The sequence below is a fragment of the Colobus angolensis genome, unplaced genomic scaffold, assembly GCF_000951035.1.
Source record: "Colobus angolensis palliatus isolate OR3802 unplaced genomic scaffold, Cang.pa_1.0 Scaffold126, whole genome shotgun sequence".
Taxonomy (NCBI): Eukaryota; Metazoa; Chordata; class Mammalia; order Primates; family Cercopithecidae; genus Colobus; species Colobus angolensis.
The window spans coordinates 3367358-3381099 of record NW_012113808.1 but is presented as its reverse complement, the minus strand read 5'-3'; positions in this window follow the sequence as shown (position 1 = coordinate 3381099).

Sequence of the window (13742 nt, the reverse complement as noted above, 5' to 3'; positions counted from 1 at the left end):
CACCCCTAACCGAAAGGTTATAGAAGAAATCACAAAGGAATTACAAAAACTGCACGTATCATTTTTTCTTACATTACATTGGCAAGAATTTAGACACATGGCAACACCATGGTCATGTATGGCTTGGAGGCATCTTTATTCTGAAAAGTCATATAAAAAATGTAGCTCATGTTATAGTGGAAGAATAAGGGGATAGATACTGGGGGCTATGTACCAATCTCTGCCACATAGGGTTTCTGTGGGAACCAAATAGAATAATATGTGAGCAAGACCTTTGCCATTCATAAACCGTTATACAAATGTGAGTCATTATTATTTCTCATTTGGTCAGGTTGACAGGGACTCGGGCCATCTACAAGGCTGACTCAATCACTAACTGAACAAGTGTTTTAGAAAATCATCTGTGGATTTGAATTCAGCATTTACTGGCCAAGGTTTCAAGTTCTCAGTGCAAACACAGAAGAATATTTCTCCACAAAATTGGTTAGAGAATAAAGAATAGCCTGTTGCTTCCAACAAGTTGCCCTAAAACCTAGATCCTCTAGTCACTGGCTCCCTGGGAGCTGGGAGTCTCTCTATAGCAGTTGCAATTGTGGGCATAGACAAGCACTGGGGGATGTGAATAATCCATGTTCTTTCTCTCTGATAACCTTGTGTTTATTGAACATGATCATGCTTCCTAATTCTTCTAGAAGCTTTTAGGCAATTTCACTTTGTGCAAAAGAGAAGCAAGGAATATAGGTGACGTATAATTGAATTTTTAAAACGTCCTAGCCTATTGATTTATAAGTTGGGCAGAGACTGGAGCACCTATGAAGTCTAATCACGGACCCATGACATCAGATTGAAGTAAATAAGCCATAAAACACCCTCTTTCTAAATCTGGTGTCCATATAGCTCTGCTGACAGAGGGGATAAGAAACAACCTGAATTACAATATCAGAGTTCAAAACAGTTTCTATATATTAGAGGAACAAAAATATATATATATATACTTCTTCCCAAAATGTCCCACTAAGGTATCCTTATAAAAATAAAGCACAATACATAATTTTCCTGCCATGTGACCTGTTATGCTCACCACAACCAAGAAATTTCTTTGGAGTCGATGTTATGTTGTAAAACTCTGTGTGAATTTTGCATTTAGCTTTAAAATATTTCTGTGTTGGTCTTCATGTTAAAATAGTATTTTAAATTACTTACCTGAAAATAAAAATGATCTTCCAAGGAGAATCACCACATGGAAATATGGTTACAGTACCCCATACAACATTGCACTCCCCTGGTAGAACTCATGGGGTAGGGCAGGGCCAGCGCTTGTGCAGTATTTCCTTACAGGTACCACACACAGGCCAAAAGGATCTCTGCTCTTGCTGCATCTTTAGCACTGTTTCTCTTCTGATGTGAGATTCATATTGAAAATGCTAGTTTTGCCTGAAGATTGTGTTAGGAGGTACTCACATCAGAGCCTTGTGTTGATTGTCTGGGACAGCACATCCTCCTGGTCTGTTTTGTTCCCTGATATGTCCTAAGTGCCTGAAACAGTGTTGGGCACATGGTAGGTACTCTATTAATATTTGTTGGATTGCATATCATCTAGGGATCTCATTTGTCAGCAAATGACCTTTTATTCTAGTAAATAAAGAATGTATCTGATAGTACAAAATAAAATATTTGATGAAAGCTATTATTTATTGGGTGCCTTTTTTGGTGCCAGGCATGTAAATACATTTCAACTCTACAAGAGATTTTTTGGGTCCATCTTTTACAGAGGAGGAAAATGGGTTCAGAAGGATTCAGTAACTTGTTCCAAGCCACATAATTAGTAAGAGACCTTTCTAAAATTAATTCCTTTTCCATTAGCCCTCACCAACTCCTACCTTCAGAAGGGTACCCACTTTTAAGGCCAGTGATATAAAGAGACCCTTTGCTCCTATGAGAGGTCTCAAGGGCTTGATCCAAAGTGGTTTTGGAATTTGAATATCTAACACCTAAAAGGCGTGCATCCACACCTCTTTCATCTCATGAATATTGTTCTGCGCTGTTCAGTGCTGTAGTCTCTGAGCACATATGTGGCTAATGAGCAACTGAAATGTGGCTAGTCCTAGCTGAGATGCGGAATAAGTGTAGATTACACACCAGATATCAAAAACTTAGTATGAAAAGAATAATATGGCCGGGCGCGGTGGCTCAAGCCTGTAATCCCAGCACTTTGGGAGGCCGAGACGGGCAGATCACGAGGTCAGGAGATCAAGACCATCCTGGCTAACCCGGTGAAACCCCGTCTCTACTAAAAAATACAAAAAACTAGCCGGGCGAGGTGGCGGGCGCCTGTAGTCCCAGTTACTCGGGAGGCTGAGGCAGGAGAATGGCAGGAACCCAGGAGGCGGAGCTTGCGTGAGCTGGGATCACACCACTGCACTCCAGCCTGGGCGACAGAGCAAGACTCCGTCTCAAAAAAAAAAAAAAAAAGAATAATATAAGATATCTCAATAATTTTCATATTAATGTTGAAATTACAGTATATTATTAAAATTAATTTTCATTGTTTCTTACTTCTTTGTCATGTGGCTACTAGAAATTTTAAAATTAGATGTATGGCTTGCTTGATATTCCTGTTGGATAGTGCTACTAGAGCTTTTTAGTCCAATTCAATGTTCATTGTCTAGGCACCAAGCTACAAATAGAAGGGACACACACAAATGCACAAGCCACAATTCTTGCTCCTCAATGAGCTTACAGCTGTGAGAAAAAAAAAAAATGGATACACACACTAACAATTGTAGTACCAGGGAGCATGTGCAATCTATATTACAGCATATAGATAGGTAATGTTACAAGAGCCCTCCCTAACCTCAGAGATCAGTATTCTCTCTTCAGAGTGCTCTTTAATCAACCCATCAACACATGAAGCAGTATTGTTGTGACTAAGGGTGTGTGATTTAGAACCACAGAGACCCAGATCCTGGTCTCACTATTTACTAGCTCTGTGGCTTTGGCCACTGATGACATTTTAGAATGCAGATAAAAATATCTGTTTCACCTGCCTCAGAAGGTTGCTATAAAAGTAGGTTGACAGAGTAGTACCTTAATCTCATAAAGATTAAGTGAATTAACAAGAATTTCTTATTAAGTTTGGGCTGTTATGACAAAATACCGTAAACTGGGTGGCTTATAAACAACAGAAACTTATTTCTCACTGTTCTGGAGGCTGGGAAGTCACTTCCTCATAGACGGCACCTTCTACTTGTGTCCTTTTATGGTGGAAACGGTGAGGCAGCTCTCTAGGGCCTCTTCTAAAATGGCGTTTATCCTATGGATGAGGGCTCCACTCCCCCCCAAAATGACCTAATCATCTCCCAAAGGCCCCATCTCACAATATTATCACATCGGCAGTTAGGCTTTAACATATGAACTTTGAGGGAAGCACAAACATTCAGATCATAGAAATGGGCAAAGCACTTAGCATGGGGCCTGGCACACGGTAACCGGTACTCAGTTAAGTATTCCAATATTGATTTCTAAGTGAGGCTTACCATCATCCCTAATTACCTCACTCATTTACTTGTTACATGTTTATTGTTTATCTCCCCCACTAGAAGGTCAGTTTCATAAAGATAAAAACTTTACTTAACACCCCTACAGGTTCCACACCTAATCAAGAGCTTGACACACAGTGACACACAGGCTTTCAATAAATATTGCTTGAATGAGTCATTGGCCTTAAAAGCTATAAGCTCACAGCATGGAGAGTCTCATGAGGACAGAAAGCAGCAAGTTAAATACCAGGCTAAATCTGGGATTTTTTTTCATCATATTTTCTTAGTAGCAAATTATTCATTTACCCCTAAACAGAGAACTGTTTGGGGGGATAAATATCTTGGAAAATTGATAGAGTGGAGCATGAGACCGCCAAAATGCATTCCCAAACAGTGCCATGGGCTAGCTGGGCTGGATTCGGCTGTGCTCTGTGTGTCTGCAAGCAGATGTTTGCTTATAAGCAGAATAGATTAGAGGCTATAGAGGAAGAAAAAATTAGAATGAGACAGCTGCCATCCAGAAATAAATTTGGAACCAAAATTAATGTCTGAGAGGAATGTTTAAGAAACCTTGTCGTGTGGTGCACAATGCAAATGCTCTTTACAGCATCCATAGCATCCCCATTAGGCCCATCGTTAAAGACCATTCCTTGTTAATGCACTGTGGGGCTGGAGCTGTGTGAAAGCAAGTGATGCAATGTTGGGTCTGGCCTCAGGATGAAAATGCAATATGCCATGGTCTCACCAGGCAATGGGGCTGCAGCTGAAAGTGGAATTATCCTCTGAGTGAGAGGACAGGGAAAAGGCATCCCAGAAATAAGAGAAAAGGGAATGAAGCAGAGGTACTAATGTCTATCACGTGAGATGGAGGGCATGTGGGTGTCCTGTTACAGTGAAGAAGCAGTATCCCTTATTGGGAGCAGAACAATGACCCCCTAGGGATCTATTCAGAGCAGAGAGACACTCTCACCTCTGAGCAGCAGAGTCTAGCTTAAGTGACTCAGAAAGCACAGGGCAACAAAGTAGTGGTACCTGGCTCAGGCTGGATGAAAGATTGCTCATCTCCAGACAGTACAGCCTGACAGCTCTAGTGCTTATCACCAAGGTACTAGGCTATGGCTTGGCTAGAACCATGTGAGTTGACAGTGAGGCTGTTGTACCAACTAAAGATAGATACAAAGACTGTGCCCTTCCCTAGGCCTGTGGGAAGTGAAATGAGCTGAGGAAGCTGGTTTTACCATGACATTGTTAAGCACCAAGCCAGAGATCACAGGATGCATTACCCATCCAGCTATCACTAACTGGATGAAGCTTTTTGGCAATGCAGGTTAAAATTTGGCCAAAATGTGATAAGCCTGAGTATCCCCCTGGAGTAAGCCCTTTCTTCTGGGCTGAAGCTCGCCACAAGCTGCAACCTCAGACCAGAGCTGGAACATGTCGTTTCAGTACCTGCTTGCTGAGATGATGAATCCAAGCTGAAAAAAGGGAGTGACAAACCCCTTGTTACTACCAGCCAGAAAGAAATACCAAGAGTTTCCCAAACACACCAGGCTGTGTCTGCTGTGCTTTTGAACTTGCACAGAATGAGCTCTTTGGATTTGACCACCTGCTTGTCCCCTACTCATCTCCTCTGTGGCAACAACCCTGGACTCCAGGGAGGTCTAAGTTCTCTGACCTTTTGGTCCTCATGGTGTTTTGTGAGTTCTCTCCATTATACACTGTCTGGCTATGTATTTGTAAGTTTGCCTCTCCAAGACAGTGAGCTTCTTGAGGATAGGAATATGTCTTGCTATATTAATAGCTCCTGGCCTAAGGCCTGACCCATATTTGTTAAACTGAGTGAAACTAAAGTGAGAATTGATGTAGCTTTTCTGGGAGTACTCTGAGATGCCCAATTCTTTCTTCTTATCCTTCCTTTCCCTCAACTCAGTTTCCATATTTTACTTTACACAGATTTCTTACATTTTGCAAACCCCCAAAGGACAAGAAATTCTTTGAAAAGTCCAAAGATGTAAGGTTTTCAAGGGGCAGTAGAGAGACTCAGATATAATTTAGATTCAGAAACCTGGGTTCCTGTTCTAGTTCTGCCTTCACGGGCTGTGACACTGACCCAGTTCCTTCACTTTCTTCTGAAAAATCAAGTGGGGTTATTGAAACCTAGAATGTCTGAATTTGGTAGACAATAAAAAGCCATTTTAGGTTAATGAGTCAAAGAATAACTTCTAAGAGGGAAGTTAAGAGAATCTCAGGCAAAATACTCTTCATAAATTAAATATATGTAAATACATAAAAGTCCAACAATACAGCAAACACATCAGAGAGTGACTGACTCAGGGGAGAGCAAGAGTAAAGGGGAATTCATGTAAAAGAAAATAAGTAAACAAAGCAAGTGTGGAACCTTGCCTAGATTAATGATGAGCATTTCCCTTAAATGAAGGTAGGCCCAATTCTCTGCATGTGAGGTCCCAAAAATGAGAGGGATGTAATTTATAAAATTCAATTGGTCTGGATGGATTAAAGAGAGGGAGGAGCAGGGAGCTGGGATGTGTGGGCAAGAGCAGGGAGCAGGAGAGATTAGAAAGATGGGAGGAGCACATGTACACCCAGCAAGGCTGCAGAATGAGGAGCTTGAAGCGTGTTTGTCTGGCCTAGGCCCATGGGCTCTAGACTTTCAGGCCAGATCCCTTTTCACTAGGCCCTGCTAAAAGGTAGAGAGACTTAACTAAAAAGCTTTCTCCGACTTTATGTAATGAGACATTATGTAAAGCATTAGCTTAATTTAGATGATGGCGTTGACCAGAAGAAACAGCAATAAAGCCGAAATGATTAAAAATATGTCAATCACATTTATCCCTTAGGGCATATGATGTGTACACAGCCTCTCAATCAGCTGTGTGACTCCAGGCACTAGACCCACTAGCCTGGCCTCTTGGTGTTGAAAAAGTCAAAAGGTAGAAGCTTGAGCAGACCCTGAGTTTCTGGAGGCACAAAGAGGCACTTCTGTCAACACCACCACCATCTGCTGAAAATCTGCTCATTTTGCAAGTAACAGAAGTAAAGCAGCAAAAAAAGACTACCCTGAAATTTTTCACCTAAGCCATTATGGGTCAATTTGCTACCCCCTAAAATTCACATGTTGAGGTCGAACTCCTAGTATCTTAGAATATGACTTTATTTAGCAATAGGGTCACTGCAAATGTGATTAGTTAAGATGAAGTTATACTGCAGTAGAGTGTACTCCTAATCCAATATGATTGGTGTCTTATTAAAAGGGGAAATTTGGACACAGACACCCATATAGGGAGAGCACTCTGTGAAGATATAAGCACAAATTCGGGTGATGCTTTTATAAAACAAGGAACAATGATTGTCAGCCAAGCACCAGGAGCTAGGAGAGGGGCAGGGAACAGATTTTTCCTCATGTTCCTGAGAGAACCAACCTTGCTGATGCCTTGATCTTGACTCATAGCTTCCAGAACTATGAGACAAATTTCTGTTGTTTTAGTCACCCTCATTTTCATTACTTAGTTATAGCAGTCCTCACAAACTAATACAAGCTCACAATTTAAACTAATAAAGAATAAGGTCTTACTTTGGCAGTGAGGTATCTTGGCCAGAAGCTCAGGCTCTCTGTTTATGAACAAAATTGTTTAAGTATAAATCCTGGTGTCATCACCTAGAAGCTGGGAAACCACAAGAACGTTGTTTCACCTTTCAGCACTTCAGTGCTCTCAGCTGTAAAATGGGTTTAACAGAAGTCTTACTTCATAAGATGAAATGAGCTAATACTGTTCTTAGAACAGTGCCTGGCATGTAATATGCACTCAATAAATGTTAGTGATTATTGACAGAGTGCATTGTAAATTACAAAACACTTTCATGTATTTCATTTCATCTTTATTCAAATTCCAGGAGGGTACTGTTGTTATTCACATTTTAGAGCTGGAGATTTGAGGCCCACAGGTTTTAACCATGGCAACCTGGGGTATGTTTGAAATAGATGCAGATCTAGGTCGAAATCCCAACTCTATCACTTCCTAGCTGTGTCACTTTAAGCATGTTTTATAAACCCCTCCAAATCTGGGTTCTTCTAGCTTTCAAATGAATAATTGTGAGAAAGATAAATGTGTGTTCAGTGTTTGGCCATTACTAAAAGATAAATTATTTTGATAAATTGTTTTCGTGACTATTAAAACTTGTCCAAAATCAAACCAATTAGTAGTAGAGTCAAAGAAGCCTGTAATGTTTTCAGCGGCACTTCACTGCCTTCTTGAGTGCAGATGGTCAACATTCAAGCTGGGGAAAGGTTGCAAGATATGGAAAAACTGGGTCAGGTATTGGAGAGAAGGACAAGAAACAGTACAGGCAATAAAGTGTAACATTCAGATGCAGACAGGGAGAGGGCCGAAGGAGTCCATTGTAATTGATTTGCAACAAAATGACTGATGGGTTTCCTCAAGAAATGGCGTTGTAAATCAGTGGCTCGGCTTTGATCCCTGTGGCTCAAAGTTTGGACATTAAACAGCAGTAGTACACAGATGCTACTGGCATGGCCAGCCTCCATCTGTGCTGTGACTACTCAGTTCATGAGCCTATTTTGCCAGAATTAATTAGCTTGCTGACATCAACTCACCAAGTCATCTGTTTATTTGGTTGTTTAGTCTATCTTCTATCGTGGATACTCTCTAGTTAGTGGTATCATTCAACATAAAGATCTTCAAACTTTATGTCTTTGGGTAGGCATAAAGTTTGCCTCCACCCAAAGTTGTTTAAATGCATAGTCCTGGAATCTATGAATATATTAGGTTACACAGCAAAAAGGAATTAAAGTTGCAGGTGGAATTAAGGTTGCCTATCAGCTGACCTTAAAATAGAGAGAGTATCCTGGATTAACCAGGTGGATCTAGCATAATCACAGGGTCTTTAAATACAGAAGGGTCTTTAAATACAGAAGAGGGATGCCTCTATCTGAATGTTACACTTTATTGCCTGTACTGTTTCTTGCCCTTCTCTCCAATAACTGACCCAGTTTTTCCATATCTTGCAACCTTTCCCCAGCTTGAATGTTGACCATCTGCACTCAAGAAGGCGGTGAAGTGTCGCTGGAAACATTACAGGCTTCTTTGGCTCTACCACTAATTGGTTTGATTTTGGACAAGTTAGTTAATAGTAATGAAGATAATTTATCAAAGTAATTTATCATTTAGTATGGGCCAAACACTGAACACACATTTATGAAGAAGGGAGCAAAAGTGTCAGTCTTAGAGTGATGCAATATGAGAAAGACTGGACTGGCCATTGCTGGCTTGCTGGCTTTGGAGATAGAGAAAGGCAGCAATGAGCCAATGAATGCAGGCAACCTCTAGAAGTTGGAAAAGACAAGCAAAGTGATTCAGGATTCTAAAGCCTCCAGAAGGACTGTAGCCCTGCCAGCCCCTTGATTTTAGCCCTCTACAAAGACACTTTTTCCAAGTTAAGTCACATTCACATGTTCCAGGTGACGTATATACATTCACACACATACACACTCACACACATGCATACAGTCACGTGTTGCATAACAAAGTTTCAGGTAATTATGGACCACATATACAATGGTGGTTCCATTAAACTATAACGATGTATTTTTACTGTATCTTTTCTATGTTTAGACACACAAATACTATTGTGTTACAATTGCATAAAGTATTCTGTACAGTAACATGCCGTACAGGTTTATAGCCTAGGAACAGTGAGTTATACCTTAGAGCCTAGGTGTGTAGCCGGCTGCATGGCTTTACCATGTAGTTCTGTGTAAGTACACTCTGTGATGTTCATGTGACAAAATTGCCTAACAATGCATTTCTCAGAATGTATCCCCCTTGTTAATGTTAAATGACACATGACTTTGTCTCTCCCTCTATGTGTGTGTGTGCATACGTTAAATGACACGACTTTGTTTATGTGTGTGCATATACATGTATGATATATGTATATATACATATATGTATGTGTATGTATATATGTATATGTATATCATATATACATATACACATATATACAGTATCATATATACTTATGTGTATATACATATACACATATATACACATATATGTATATCCACACATATACATGTATGGATATATACACATATACACATATATACACACACATATATGGATATATACTTATATACCCACGTATATATGCACGTATACATATATGGATATATATGTATATACGCACATGCATATATGCACATATACATATGTATATACATATATGTATATATGTATGTGTATATGCATGTGTGTATATGTATGTATATAGGTATATATACACACATAGATAAAGTCGTGTCATTTAACATGTCACATATATATACATATATATACACACAAGACACATACTACACATATACACACACACCCCATTCATAAACTAAGTTCATGCTTTATCTTCCTCTGTCAGTGGGTTATGTGTCAGTCTACTTTCTCAAGCAGCCAACTTATGCCCTCTGGCCCTGTTCATGCCCAATTGCAGATGTATCCCTCCCATTTTAAAATAACTTGCTGTTGAATTCATCCAATCTTATGATTGAACAGTTCTGATGAAAACCTCAGATCATTGTGAATAGTTCCGGCTGCATAGTCACTTGATGTCTCATGGTCAGATGTTGCATCTCTACCAGGACCCAGTAGCCTGCCAGGAGTTATTTTTAAAGTGGTGTTTAATTCTTTGCTGCAAATGGCTTGGCCATGTGCTGAAACCCTAGGGGTCTATGTTGTGATTCTCCTATTGGAGCTTAATATAAACTTCACACACAACATATTTTCCTACCACAGATACCTCAAGTACCACAGTCTGTCAGATCATATGGCCCAAATCTAGGACTGTTTGCTCATGCAGCCTGGATTTTCTGAAGAGCCTTTTCCTGCTCAGGGCTCCACTGAAAGCTGGTAATCTTTTATGTCACTTGGCAAATGGATCACAGCACTATTCTCAAGTATGAAATACGATTCTCTAAATGTGAAAAGGCGTGCCAAGTATAGTGCTCCCTTCTTACTGGTGGAAGATGTAAGATGCAACAATTTGTCCTTTTTTTGGAGAAGCTATTTTACCATACCCAGACTCCTGGACCCCTAAAAACTTTATTATTAGGGCAGACGTGAATCTGTTCAGGGTTTACATCCCACACCCTGGAGCACACCGTTTTACCAAGGCCCTCATCATAATTTCCACTTCTTGCTAATCTGACTTGTTTAACAAAATGTCCTTAATAGAGATGTGTACTGAGATGTGCTGCACAATGTTCACATCCCTTTGGACTACACTATAACTAAGAGCAGTAGCGTTAAATGACCCCGAGACAAGATCATAAATGCATATACTATTGTCTGTTCCATGTAAACATGAACTGCTTCTGCTTTGCATTTCTAATGGGGATTAAAAAGAGTGCATCTGTCAGATCAATGGTCACATATTATGTCCCTGATATTGTGTTAATCTGCTCCAGCACAGCAGATACAATATGGCTGAGTTGTGATCTATTAAGATCCATCTGACTTCTGTAGGGAACAGGCTGATGAATTAAATGGTGATCTGATGGAAACCACTATCCATGCATCCTTTAAGTCTTTAGAGCGGCACTCATCTCTGCCAGTCCTCCTGGAATATGATATGATTTTTTTTTTTGGTTGGGGGATCTTTTTTTCTTTGTGTGTGTGTGTGTGAGATGGAGTCTCTCTCTGTCGCCCAGGCTGGAGTGCAGTGGCTTGATTTCGACTCACTGTAACTTCTGTTCCTGGGTTCAAGTGATTCTCATGCCTCAACCTCCCAAGTAGCTGGGATTACAGGCACCCATCACCATGCCCAGCTAATTTTTGTATTTTTAGTAGAGACAGGGTTTCACCACATTGGCCAGGCTGGTCTCAAACTTCTGACCTCAAGTGAACCACCTGCCTTGGGCTCCCAAAGTGCTGGGATTACAGGCAGGAGCCAACTCACCCAGCCACCACATAGTTTTATTATTCTGTCTTGGCCAGGAGTGGTTGACACAGGGGAAAGTTCAGAAACTTTTACATAACCTTTCTTTACCCTTACCATGTTAGCTCTTATCCCATACATTAAGGAACAAATGTGAGAGTTCTCTGAGCTACAAATATGTCCCTTCCAAATATATATATATATATACACACACACACACATATATATGATATATATATATATATATATGACAGAAACTACTATTAGAGGAGTCTATGGACCCAAAGGTCTTACTATTTAACAGACTTAGGCCAGGCATCCATTTACTACATGGTTCTCACATGTCTTCACTCTAATAGGGGTAGGAGCTTGAAGCCACTTTATTTTCCCATGTATCAGTGTCAATTCAGACTCTGTGCACAAACTCCTCTAGATTTCTTGGTATTTCCCTTTCCCTAGTATATGACTATGCAAGTAAATTGTCAGAGGTCCTTTCGGGGGGAATATCTGGGGAAATCATTACTATATACTTTTGCCACCCTTGCAAGATGCTTCTTCAGGGATAAGCATTGACTCATTGACTCTCCTTGAGTCAATGAATTCTAAGTTTGGAAACAGGTGTGGAAACTGGAAAGGAATCCTCTGAGCACATATCTTTAATTTGTTTAGTTATATAAACTAAGCAATCCTCTTACAGGCTTGCCAAATATCTTGTCCTAGGAATATTGAACTCTATTAATCTATTAATCTGGCCATGCCATGAAGGGCAATAAGTGGGCTCACATTGCTCCTGACATTATGGTACTGCCATCCTGGACTCTAGTACTTTCAGAATAACATCATTCTCATTACTATCAGGGAGCCCCATTGTGTAACAACAGCTCTTACACCTGCTTTGGCCTAACAGAGGAGAAGCCATCACTAAACTTCCCAGTGATGCTGGTGCCTCCGCATTTTTTGTCACTTTGGTAAATTAATTGTCCTCTGGCCTGGGCCCTCCTACAGAACATATCTTGTGGGTTATCCAACCTTGTGTAGCATATCAACTCTAGCATGGTCATTTCTCTGAGCCTTTTATTCCTTCCTCCACCATCTTCCAGAACAGTTCTTGCTAAGTTACCTCACTTGGTGTGGGCTACCACTTTTTCCAAGCTTCCAAAAGCATTATAACAGTGTAGATCTGTCTCCTAGTCTTTTCCAAGGTGTTGAATTCTGTAACACAGAAGAGTATTCTCTTATTTAAAACAGCAACAACAAAAAAAAACCTCTCTCTCATCCAACTTTATGTTCTATGCCCCCTGATCCTGCATTCTAAAACCCAGTCCTATCTATCCTCTCACAGCTCCTGCTGGACATGCTGACTAGGTCCTGAAGCTCCTTCAGTGTATATTTCCCTTTCTCCTCTAACAGGTGCAGCATCTTCCAGGACAGTTGATGTGGGGACTTACTATAGCTATTGAGCTTGTCCCCGGAAGGGGATATAGGAGTAGGTTCTGAGCATACAGTTGTCTCTCAAGGCAGAGGTTTCTGAGCTGTCTTCAAAGAAAGCGAAGGTGCTAACTTTCAACAGGGAGGAATGGGCCACTTCTATAGGTCTCGAGGATCAAGAACCATCTGGACATTCAAGATTAGTGAGTGTATATAACCAGATGTTGCCATCCTGAGGCTCAGGGTCCCATCTCTTTCTGACCAGGAATCTAAGCTTCTTAGAGTGGATACCTCAGGGTTGGGAATTCCGTTTTTTCTGGACTTCTGCCACCTTTATCATTACATCCTGGGCCTTATCTCCAGCCTTTCCTGTTACAAAGGAAACTCTCTGTCTCTCACAACTTACCTTCAATTGGTGATCAGTTATCCTCAGCCTTCTTTCTCCAATGTATTAGACATTCAATGGCAGTCCTCTGATTCCACAGTCTATAAAGTCTTGTCAAATGCCTGAAATAAGGCTCCTTTCAGGGAAATCCCTGTCAGATATTCTGATCAGAAACTCAGCCTCTCAGCTGCCCTTTCCAGATCAGCAGATCCCCCTAAGGGAAAAGGGGCTCCAAATATGGGCTCATCCCTCCACAGTTCCATATTATCCCAGATCTTGCCCTTCTACCTAAAGCACAATATTTGGTCTGAAGTACCTAGTTATTGAAAGAAGAAGTCCTATTTGTCCATGTTTTCTTTTCTTTTTTTTTTTTCCATACAGAGTCTCGCTCTATCGCCTAGGCTGGAGTGCAGTGGCGCCAGCTC